Source organism: Rhagoletis zephyria, unplaced genomic scaffold, assembly GCF_001687245.7.
Source record: "Rhagoletis zephyria isolate East Lansing unplaced genomic scaffold, Rhagoletis_zephyria_1.1 Rzeph_scaffold_02516, whole genome shotgun sequence".
NCBI classification, from domain to species: Eukaryota; Metazoa; Arthropoda; class Insecta; order Diptera; family Tephritidae; genus Rhagoletis; species Rhagoletis zephyria.
The window spans coordinates 5,632-18,491 of record NW_016159600.1 but is presented as its reverse complement, the minus strand read 5'-3'; the positions used below and the strand labels follow the sequence as shown (position 1 = coordinate 18,491).

The 12,860-nt window shown below is 34.0% G+C and overlaps 1 long non-coding RNA gene across 1 annotated transcript; it reads left to right on the top strand.

Moving 5' to 3' along the window:
- The first annotated feature begins 319 nt into the window (after positions 1 to 319).
- Positions 320 to 2,003, top strand: LOC108367055 (uncharacterized). The gene is made up of 4 exons (XR_001848196.1): positions 320 to 429; positions 1,492 to 1,601; positions 1,661 to 1,832; positions 1,893 to 2,003. It is a non-coding gene; the product is annotated as an uncharacterized LOC108367055 (long non-coding RNA).
- Positions 2,004 to 12,860: the final 10,857 nt, after the last annotated feature.

Below are 12,860 nucleotides of genomic sequence, written 5' to 3'. Positions count from 1 at the left end.
CTTTGTAATCGGATTGTAATCAACGGTAATTTTTAGCTACTTGAAACTTGCACTTTATTATACTGAATCCGATTAAAAAGCTTGAAATTCCGATGTCCATTTCTTTAAATTCTCCAATTTTTTGCGGATTTTGTAGAAAGGTTGCAACATTGATTTATATGGTTTTGGTTGTGGAATGAGCTGTATTTTAAATGAAAATTAACTAAAAAGATTTATAATGGAAGACGTTTTGAATTGAAGAAACTAATCAGAAAACTTCTGAGACTAACTCTATGTGTGTTTATAATAATTATGTTTAATATTTCAAAGGTACGATTGTAATTAAAAAACGATTTGCAACTTCTGCCAACTTCAACCAAGCAGTGGCTGCAGAATTCACAAACGAATCAACGCCGAAGGCTGCAAAAATTTACGTGGATTCGTCTTCAGGTATATGATTTATAAAAACTGCCCACAAGTTTTTACATTAACGAGGGTAACCCCAAAATAACCCCATTTGACTTGTTATTGCGGTATAGGATTTTTAACTTTTATTTTTAAACCACTCCCATTTACAAGTCAGATTGGGTACTATATTTGAACAATTAATTAAGTTTCCATATATGTATGCAACAACAAATCGACACCTGGGGGTCTACTCTGTATTGCGATTCGCAAAGCAAATCATTCAGATTCGAACACTTGAAACTATGAATTTGTATTAGTCCATGTCGCCTTTCGAATCACATTGAGTTTCGAATCGCAATGCAGAGTAGACCCCCTGAGTAAGAGATCGACCTTTCTCGGCAGCCAGTTCTTAAATGCCATATCTCAGAATTGGATTGAAGAACGCCCTATTTCGGAATTCGGTTCAAACACGCCCTATCTCAAATGAAAATGTGTTGCGTTCTTCAATCAAATTTGGAAACAAAATTGAAAAACATTAAACCGTCAAAAGAAAAATACAGTATATTTTGCTTTGCTGCCTCTATGCTTAAGTGCACGTTTAAGACACCTACCCCAAAAGGCGCATCAGAGGCATTATTTTTAAAATTTATAAGGAAACTGCTTCGGCAGATGCATTCAACATACCTGCACATTGGCGATACCTGCCTTAAAAATTGTGCGACTAGTATCAATTATCAATGAAAGTATTACGTTTACCTGCACAGGCGCTATTTTGCTCATCTCGCAGAACAACGAAAATGGCTATCAATTTATGTAGTTATATAGATGATTAGATAACAATCAGTAAAAATTTCGCTTGCAGTAATTTCTACATGGTAAGTGCTCCGCCAATATTTGGTTTCATAGGGATTCGGATACCTTCCTCATTGAAGTAGTAAAGAAAATTCGCTTAAGTGCCTTTTTCGGTTACGTGCACAAGTTTTTCGTGCAAAGACGGATGTGCAGCTAAGCAAAATTTACTGTAGTCAATACTTGTAAAATTTACTACATTCATCTGTCTGGCACTAGGTATTTCATTTGTCATCATTTGTTTGTACTTAACAGATCCAACTGCTATTTCGGCGCAAATTTTGGAAAACAAAAAAACTATAACTACTAACCAGCAAAAGTTTGATGAGCGCCTTCAAAATTTGGAGAAGGCTCGTCACAAAAATGTAAAACTATTGATTTATTTATACCGTAGTAATGTCCTAAATACATAAATGTATTTAAGGCAATCGATAATACAACGCTAATGGCACAAAACCAGACCATTCGCGAATGTAAAGTGCGAACTTGAAGACGAGATGCAAATAGAGATCGCTGCAACGTTGCCCTTGGCAGGTATTGTCGCAGCAAATAATGTCGAAGAAAAGCTGGAAAAACATGAATACTTCGAATCAATGGTGACCGAGTTTATATTACATGCAAGAATCATTTTACTTTTTATTTAAATACTTTTACAGAAAATCTACTTGTTCCAAATGAAATGAAGCAACGGAACGGTGGATGACGTTTACCGAAGGGTCATGACCAGGCATGAGCAGAAAACGAGCACACGCTCAAAGAGCGTAATCATCGTGTGTACGTATACAAGCATGAGCGTAACGATGAGAACGCGACAGCATGCAAAATGAATTAGGGACACTAACACATTCTCACTTTTAGCTAACGCTTGTTTGTGGTAGTGCCCACCTCTGGTCATGACCGACGAACTAGCCTTTTTATTCAATTTTGATGGAAGGAAGGAGAAGAGGGCGTTAACAAAATTGAAACTAATTAACGAAGTTTTAAGCGGTAATAGATGTTTAATTGGTATCTAGCGTATCTACTACTATTTACTTGTAAATTTTCTTTTCAGAGGTTTTCGCAACTGAAGGTCGCCAGCAGTTTGAAAAGGCGTTAAGGAAAAGCATTGAGTTGAGTCACAATCGCTTTCACCAAAAGAAATTTTTAATAAACAATAAAAATGTTGTATAAATGTATAGAAAAAATGTAAATATTAGTGTAAGAAAATTAACCTACATACACCAGTTTGGGCAATTTTGTTTGTTTGTTTAAAGTTACATATATATATATATATGTATGTTTTGAAAAAGCAGTCCATTATCTAATGAACTTGTGATCAGCTAATTAAGTCAGCAATGTTTTGATAAATTTTGGCTATTCTTCTTTCGTTTATTTAATGTTTATTATTTTTTTATAAAAATCTAGCAAATTATAAAACAAACCCATATAAATCCACATTTCAAACTTTGTTTAAAAATTATAAAAAAAACCTGCAAAGTTGCATCTAAATTTTTAACATTTAATAAGATTTTTCTGAATTTTTTTGTGTACATGGTGTAAATTTTAAGCTGGTAATTTTTTTTCTGACCGTATTACTTATTTTTCCCATATAAAAGAATCTGTCAAATATATGTACTTGTATCGAAGAAAATGCGTTAAAAAATTTCCAAAAATCAACGCTATTTTTTAGCAACTTCAAACTTTATTTTCCTAGAATTTATTGGACTATAAAATTGCATACTTAAATTTAGATTAAACTCTGCCGGTTTTTATAATTTTTGCACAAAATGTGTTATGTGGATTTATATGGTATTTGTTATATAATGAGCTAGACTTATGAAAAACGAATAACCATTAAACAAAATAAAGATAGCCAAAATTTATTAAAACGTTGCTGGCTTAATTAGCTGATCATAAGTGTATATGATATTATTTTAATACTATTCAAATACATATTTTAAATATAAAAGTCTGTACTTATCATTAATTATGTTTACACACATGTACATATATATATTAACATACATATGTATATGCAGATATATGTACATATCATTTAATAAGTATATAGTTGTTTCTACATATATACATAATATACTATATAATATATACCGTCACTACACACGAATAAAGGCGCGATAGTGTTTTGAGGGCGAAAAAAGGCGCGTAAAAAATTTTTGCGAAAAAAATTCTTATCAAAAACTTCGGCGAAGTATGTTAAGAGTCTTTGACGCTAAAGTTTTTTTATGCCTCTTTTTTCGCCGTCAACTTTTGAGCTCGCGCCTTTATTCGTGTCTAGTGACGATACATACCTATGTTAAGATACATACCTGTTTACTAAATTAATGGTATGTATGTACACTTTCTACATTTAAAATAATGAATTAATATTAGTACTATATACAAATAGTATATGCATATACAGTGCCGGTCACTTGATTAGGGCCACCGTTTGATCCTCAGTATTACAGTTTTCCTTTTGTTTACTTACAGCTAATATAAAATACATATATGTATAATATAATCTTATAATATATACATACATCTATAAAATGCTAGTTTACATATACATATCTTAGTATATAATAATAGTTGTATTACTATATTTATTATTGGGGTATTCGCAACGGTGTCGTAAATGTCGTATTGTTGTATGTCGTAAACTTTAAGCGGTTAAACAAATATATAGAGGACTTGAAACCACAACCAACTGTTTTTAACGGCGTGAATATTCATATGATTTAGCTGTTTAAAGTTTACAACATTCAACAGTACGGCACTTATGTAATTAACATTACAAGAAATGTTTCTACAGAAATGGAATTAAAGCCTTTAATAAGTTAAAAAAAAAAACTGAATTTAAACATTATTATTTTAATAGTTTACAAGTAAACTAATACATGGATGTACATACACCTATACACATAATAAATTTTGTACAATTGAAAATCAAATTGAATTCACTAAAATGAACCGAAAATGTATTAATTTTAAATTCCCAAATATATTGTTTATTTCAATAAGAAATAAATAAAACACTAAAAAGTACTCGATGCTTACTGTACGATACGAACTTGGATATATACTTGGGTAATGTATAATTCCTCAAATAATCCCTTACATAATTCTTTATATCATTCCTCAAATAATCCGTTATATAATTGCGTATATAACCCTTATATAATTCCTCAATTAATCCCTGATATAATTCCTCAAGTGATACCTTATACGTTCCTTATTTAATGGCATAGACAATGCCTTATATATCCCTTAGCTATTCGGTGTCGAGTGAGAGCGATATTGAATACATAAATACTAGAAGCCCATATAAAAGAGCGGTACAAAAGATCACACGTACACGAATTTATCCCTTAGGTTTCTCCATTTGGTCTGTACAATATAATGGAAAGTTTTCAAATTCATAAGAGATACTTTTCTTAGTGATTTGGCACATATAAGGGATTATATAAGCCATACTGTTCTAGCTAGGAATAAATTTTGCTCTTCTGATACAAGTACTTTTTTCGAAACCTACTTCGATCGCAGTAAAAAGTATCGAGTACAAAAATACTTGGTAAATTGAGGAAAGTATTGACTATGTATTTGGATTTACTTGTATCGATTAATCCCTAAATGGTATTAAGCTACTGCTTACAAACCACACTGAGGCTCTGCATGAATGCATCCCTGAATAAATTCAGCTCATTGCACAGCAGCCTACGGCAGCTACAGCATGACTCCTCCAATGGAGTCCGCCAATGAATGCATGGTGAAAGGGTCACATCTTGCGCTACCGCTTCATCAGCCTGCCCGCATATCTCTCTCTCTCTCTTGCATATTAGGCATATGGAGTGCGTGGCTGACTTGATGTGCACCTATAAACCATACGGGGTCATAGACCTCGATACATAAACACTCGCATCACTACCTCCTCTACTACTCCAACTCGACGACAACTCTAAACCTGGTCTCCCGCTCTCCCTCAGCTAAACATGGTACTTCGAGCCGGATCACCCGCGGCTTATGATACAGTCCACTAGACGATCAAGTCGTCTAGGGGGGCCAGGATGTTTAAGCGACTTATGCATTTCCCGCAAAAACAAAGAACAGCGAACACCCACACGCATTTATATTGCATTTCCCGCATACACCAAATACAGCGAAAACACCCACCCACTTGTATTGCACTCCCGCCCAAAACTAAGTACAGCGAACAAACACACGCATTTGTGTTTAAAAGTAGTTCGCTCGTTCTTAATTGGGTATGTATTTTTTATGCAATTCTCAAATCTCTCTTCGCTAAACTTAGTGAAGTGATAAGTCGCTGGCATTTTCAGCTATGGTCAATGCTAACCCAGCTTGGCTATCACACGGTGCTTTAAGCATCACTCGCACTCAGTGTTGCCGCCGCTCAAAGAACTTTCTAACTAAGATTAGAAGAAAGAGTTACAAATGTAAGGAAAAATAAAAAATTTGTTTATTAGATCAACAATTCAGGTCATCACAAATTCTTTTGGCGCGTATTCATAGTCCAGCACCTAAGTCGAAACTAACAAAGTTGCAACTTAAATTTAAGTACCTACTTAAAATTTACCTCTATTCATAGTCGCATTTCAGACTTCTACTAAGTAGTTTCGACTTAGTTTACGATATAGCAAAACGAGTGTAAAAATGTATCGATTTTTCTTTACGATATTTTGGAAAAATTACATTTTTATTAAATAATGTGAAGTTTGATCATCTGTTTATGTAATTTTTATTTTCATTGCATGATTATGCAAAAGAATAAGGTATCATTTTCTTGTTAATTGTGTGAAATAGCCAGAACAACCGCAGTGATGTGAAGTCGATGTTTATCGAAAGCATGCTGTAAAACATACAAATAGTAGATATCTAAATATTATGCACAAATTTACTTTAAAAGAACTAACGTGAAACTGACTTATTATTTTAACTCGACCACAACTCTAAACCTGGTCTCCCGCTCTCCCTCAGCTAAACAATATGTTTATATTTTTTATAATACTAAACGTTAACAAAAATTGCAATATTTTCAATTCGTGTAAAAAAATAAATTTTCTTTACATATTTATTTGCGTTTGTGCATATATAGGCAGTGTCAAATGTTAGTGTACACATTGTTCTAATATAATATTCACATCTATTTTCATGAAAATTTTTTTTCATTAATTACACAGGTTTACAAAAAAAAGTTTCTGCTTATTGAACCAAACCTATATATCTCTATGGTATTCATCACGTCAGTTTCGAGGTCATTTGAAGGTCATGTAGGGAAAAATCTGTTGAAAACCCTAAAAATTCAATATAGCTCTTCTGAATTTGACCTTGAGTTAACGATACCATAGGCATATAGAGCAGTGCTAGCCAAAAAGAGAAAAGTATAAAATGGGAATGTATTAGTTATGTTACCCAAAAATGAGAATGTGTTGGTGGTAGTGTACGGAGTTGTAACGGGTGATTTTTTAAGAGCTTGATAACTTTTTTTTTAAAAAAAACGCATAAAATTTGCAAAATCTCATCGGNTACTACTTATCAGGGTTGTTGCGAATATTCGCATTCGCAACCGCGGAGCTTCCGCATTAATTTTAATATTCGCATTCGCTTTCGCATTCGCAATAATCAATGCGGAGATTTTGCGAATGCGAATGTTGTGCAAGTGCACCGATAAAACGTATATCTGGCAAACAAAATGACAATTTGTAGGTAATATTTTTTGCCTTTGGTCGTGGGAGTATTTCTTTAACAAAATTGGCGAACTTTAATAAAAATGTCTTTAAACATATTATTTCTTAAGCTATATAACCGAGCTGTCAATGGGCAGTCATACAAGTTCCCACTTCTACTTGACCATTAACTGTGCCTTAGACGGTCCCAAGCCCGGTTTGAGAAAACAGGAGGGAAGACAGGGGGCTTTGGTATTTCCAGGGTACGGGCTTGACAACCCCGTCTACCCCAGTTAAAGGCTACCAGTCCTGAGTCGGTGGAGGCTCAACTGGAAGAAGTCTACGGCTTTCGAGAGTCATACCAAAGACTTTAAAAATGGTGCCACGGGGAACAGATGGCCCCTGAGTGTGTTCGTCGGCGAGACGAGCAAACCTGGTGACACAAGCAAGGCTTGCAAGGCTGGAAAGGCAAACACTGGCATGGCTTACACGACTAGAAAATGGTGAAAATGGAGAAAATGGTGAAAATAAGTTGTAATTGAAGGAAATGTGTGGTGGAAACCGCTGGAAATGTTGAAAAAGTTGTGCGCAAGTTGAGCAATTCGATCCGTTGCGAAAGCTGAGCGAGTGGTGTCACCGCTCCTGGATGTGGAGGGTGCCCACGAGCGAGGCGAGTAGGACGTGTGAGATGAGCAAGACGGAGCAAGATGGTGAATGTGTGTCGAGCAACTCGATCGGTCGAAAGTTGAGCGAGTGGTGTCACCGCTCCTGGATGTGGAGGGTGCCCACGTGCGAGGCGATTAGACTTGTGAGACGAGCAAGACGGAGTATGAATGTGGAGTGAAGTAGTCGTGTAAGTCGTTCTAGTGTGAGCTGAGTCAGTTAAGTGGGTCAGGGTGAGTTGAGCCAGTTCAGAAAATCTCGCCGGCGAGCATTACTCCGGTCTGTTCATGGGTACGGCCCCTTTGGGGAGTATCGTGGTGGCTGTGGTTTAATACCTAAATGCGGGTAGAACCAGCAATGGGTCAATGTGGAGTTGCATTGCAACCGGATGTCGTGATCCAGAGAACGTCAGAGGTTTAGGTAGGCCTCGGCCCTACCAAGGTGGTAAGTGTGTCCACCACATACTGCCAATTGGTACTGAAGTGCTTGCAGTTCAGGGCAGTGATTAATGCAAAAATTAATCCGTTGTGCCTAATGCGGGCACCGTGATTAAAGCCTTTGGCAGGTAATAACGTAAAGCCTACATGAAATCTACTTGACCTTTGACGTACGTCAAAGAGAACATAGTCCTTTTAATAATATTTTTTCCCCGTTTTCTGTGCTTTAAATACCTGCATTTTGATTTGCTTTTGATGTTACACACCGTCACCTTAATTCACAAAGGCCTTAACCAGCAAATTTGTTATTTTACAGGAGAAGCAAACAGCATTACAAAAATCAAATCACTCATACGGATAGGCCATTTTAAAAAGAGGCATAACTCCGCTGGTTTTGGTACCAACACTTTCAAATTTCTAGTGAAGGTGTATTTTAATATCCTACCAAAAGCTGTGAAAAACGCAGTTTCGAAAAAAGTGTTGCTTATGGCCTTTGTGAATTAAAGTCATCATCATCTGTGATTCCAACAATTCAGATGCTTACACGGGGTGTTTAAAAAATAAAACAATATTTTGATACGATTCGGCTGACATCCACGACTTTGGAAACAGAATTTTGTTTAAAATTTTCATTCATGCAAAATAATAATTTATTTTCAATATCCACATATTTAGCTCGCTATAAGCACAAATTTTTCAAACCAGTCGCAGAAGAAGGTATTGAAAATCTATTACAAAATCTAAATTCAAAAAAACCCTGATGGCGTTACAGGTTCCCCAAATTCTGAAACAGCCAAAGGAATAACAATGAAGAATTCTTTTTAAAAAGCTTTAGAAAAACCTGAGACATATGGTTTGGCATGTAAGCGTTGTTTAAACAACGATCTCGCCATTATGCTAGTTTCTTCAAGTCAAGATGAAAGTCCGGAGGATACATCCGAAATTTTCGGCCCCGATGCAATTCTCATTACTTTTTATTACATATAATGTTCCTATTTTTAAACTCAAGTACTAAATAAAGTAAACAGTATTAAAAATTACTAACTTTTCCATTTTTTCATTTACCTAAGTAACTTAATTTACTTGCCTAATTGTTTCTTAAAAATACTTGACATCCGCATTCGCATCCGCGGATGTCTAAAATTCCACATTCGCAACATCCCTACTACTTATTATCAAAATTTCTGTATGTTTTTTAGCATTTTTTCACTGGGCGATATTTTTTAGAGCTAAAAAACACAGAAACATAAAACATAGAAATAATGTTAACGGCTCTACGTAAGAAAGAAGTTGGTAAAATTGGTTATTTATGTAATTTTTTTTTGGGATAATTTAAATGTGGATTTTTCGGAAAAAAAGCTAACGTTCTTCGAGCACTCTGAATACTAAAAGAAAATTTCGTTGATCTCAAGTAGAAAATAAATAAAAATATATATTTGTTTTTTAATTAGGTAAAACTTGAAATTTAAGATCAATTTAAAATTACGACGAAAAGATAAATAACAAAACATATTGTATGTTTTCATTGAGGACTAGTCTGGTATTTAAAAAAAAAATTACATAATTCACATAATTACATAATTTATTTATTTTCTTCAAATCCTGAATTATAAAAGCTTTGAGAAATTCAAACAAACTTTAAAATTACATTTAAAATAAATAAATAAATAAAAGATCTGCATAGCAATTAGACCTAAACCATATATTTTTTAAAGAACATTTGTTGTTATTGTCTATAACTTTTTATTAATTTTAATTTTAATTTTAAATTCTGTTTGAATTTCTCAAAGTTTCTGTAATTCAGGACCCGAAGAAAATAAATGAAATTACTGCTACTAATACTACTAATTACATAATTTACTCAGTGCACCTATTTAATTCAACAATGTTTGCATGCAACTAAATAAATTTTGTTGCTACTCTACTCTCCCTGTTGACGTTCGGATTGTATACATGTAAGAAGCCGATTGTGTACATGTGAGAATCCGAATATAGTTCGTTTCCCAAGTGTTTTGCGGGCATTGATATAGAGGCTTGGTTCAATATGTAGAACCTTTTTCTTTTATAAATCTGTGTTATTTATGAAAATATAGTTAATTCTATTATATAATCCATATATAACAAAGCTTCATACTTTGGCTGCGTTTCTTTATACATTCCGGATAATCCCATTTCACAGCCGGAATAAACAGAATGCGTTTGAAATATACGTCAACATATCATCAGGAACGTTCTAAAGAATAAATAAACAGAAAAGTTTATTCCAAACGTTCAGAATGAATAAAGAAATTCAGCCTTTATTTTATATAAGGTTTATAAACATTAAAAAATTTTTTATAAAAATTTTAAAATTTTTATTCTGAATTTTAAAAAAATTTTTGAGTATGCAGTTTTTTAGCCCGTTCAATTTCAATTCAATTCAAGTTTTTTTGTGGAGGGTGTTGCGCGTTTTCTTATATATAGATTTTGATTAAGCGGTATATGGAGGGTGTTCTGCGTTTTCTTCCACATAAAAGTAGATTTTGCTTATGCGTTATATGAAGGGGGTTGCGCGTTTGCGCCCACATAAAAATAGATTTTGATTATGCGTTCACACCCTCCACAAAAAAAAAAATCTAAGAAATCAACGGTAATTTTTCGCGATTGAAACTTTCACTTTGTTGACTATACTTGAACGGGTAATAAAACTGCTTACTCGAAAATTTTCTAGAAGTTCATTGTCAGAATTCCATTGCAGTACAAATAGAGCAGCTGCAACGAGTGCTACATATTTCAACCAAACGGATAGGTCCCGCCAGCGCCAAACAAACGGATAGCCATAGTTGCTTCAAAAAAGGTCCAAAGGCCCAAACAGAGGAAAAGGCCCGTATTTGGTACAATTGTACCAAAGTGGCAACCGTGTTTTCAGATTTGATTCTCGATCGGTTCCTAACTTAGGGCTTACACCGGACAATACTGATATGACAATTGCAATACATGCACACTTTCTCACTAAATATGCATACTTCTCCAATTGTCTCTATCACTGTCTTGATAATTTTGAAGACAGTAAATCCGACAGTGATTTGACGTATGCAGACAATAATTTTGACGTCTTGTGCAAGAAAGAAGAGAAATTCACAACAAAAGAACTATAATAACTGAAAAGACGTTGATGTGTATGTAACTTTGTCTCTTATTTTTTTTAGATTATAGCATAAATAGCTCGCGCGAAATGCGTAATTCTTCAACTATAACTCAACGTTCACGTTCGACATTTTGCTCAAAATGCATTGTGTTAACTACTGTCAGGACGCCTACGCCACGGATACAATTTTCAGCCTTTTTGACAACTAATAGCCCTGACAGACATATGGTTTATATACTACACAGAAAGAAATAGCCTCAGTAAATCAACAATTTCATACTGTTGCCCTTAAATTGGCAAAATTTTGTCAAACTGATCAAAATTTTCTTACTTTAACTGAATTTTCTATTAAAAGAACTGCATTCCTTTGTTGATTGAACAGTATTAGATCTGTTTATCTTTAATTGACAAAATTCGGTTGAGCTGACCGATTCAGTGTTGCCAGAATATTTTTTTACCCCATCCCGATATCGGGCCGAAGTTATCCCCAAAAAATCCCAATTTTTCTTTTAAATCCCCATTTAAATCCCCTTTAGTAAGAAATAAAAAAGCATGTATTCACATTTGTGTTAGTTCATTTTAATCCAGTTTTCATTTTATTACAGTTTTGAATACTTTTCCCTACACATTTTCACAAATTTATATATGTATATGTACGTATGTATATATATGCATGAGGTCATTTGGTTATACGTACAACTATGGTCAGAGATTTAGCACCAAAATTCAAAGTTATATGTTTTACAACATATGTTTATTTATTTATTTTTACTAATTTTCTTTTAAAATATAATTCAATCTACAACAGAAACAGCATAAACAAAAGTTTAAAATTAAAAAAGTAATCAAACTTTTTTAGTGTAATAAAGTACAAGTCTCAAATAGCTAAAGAATACCATTTATTTTTTAGAATTTCTTTCGTGAAGGTTGTTGCGAAAATTGTTTGTTCAGCCAATCAAAGCAGACATCTGCGCCGAGTAATGCTTTGACGGCATTAGGAAAACCTTACAAACATATCGCGCAAAAAGTATGTACTAATAAAATCTTTATTCGAGAAATTTTTGTGGGCAGCCAGAGAAATATATTTTTTAATTTCAATATCAAAGTTTTAAACCAAACAAAAATCCCCATAAGATCCTCACATCCCCAAACGAAAAAATCTATCCCCAAATGGTTTCATAAATCCCCAAAATGGGGCGAAATCCCCACATCTGGCAACTCTGTTCCGGTTGATCAGACTAAATTTTCTGTTAAAACAACAGACTCGTTCAGTAATTTCAACCGCAAAGGAGCTGTCATTTTACAACGCTTTTTTTTAACGCTTTTATAACTTGCAATGTTGTGCGTCCAGAAACTTTCAATGTTGTGGATCCAGAAACTTTCAATGTTGTGTGTCCGACACCATAAAGCTTTGCTTTGAAAAGTTCCTATAAAAAAGCATAGTGCATAGGGCGACATCTGTAGTGAATAGGGCGAGGTAGATGACATCTAGATGTCGCCCTATGTACTACGTTTGCTACAGCGGAAATAGACGACACGCCATTTCTTTAAATAAAATTAATTGGTGCTCGTTTGTATGTACATACATATGTAAATGCATGTGTGTGCACCTTTCTATTAATATCGTTGAATTATTTTAATATCTATTGCAAAATTTTATTCAGACAGGACTAAAAAGTAGAAAATAAATAATATAAAAAAAACTTTTTAATATACAACGCTTTTATAAATGGA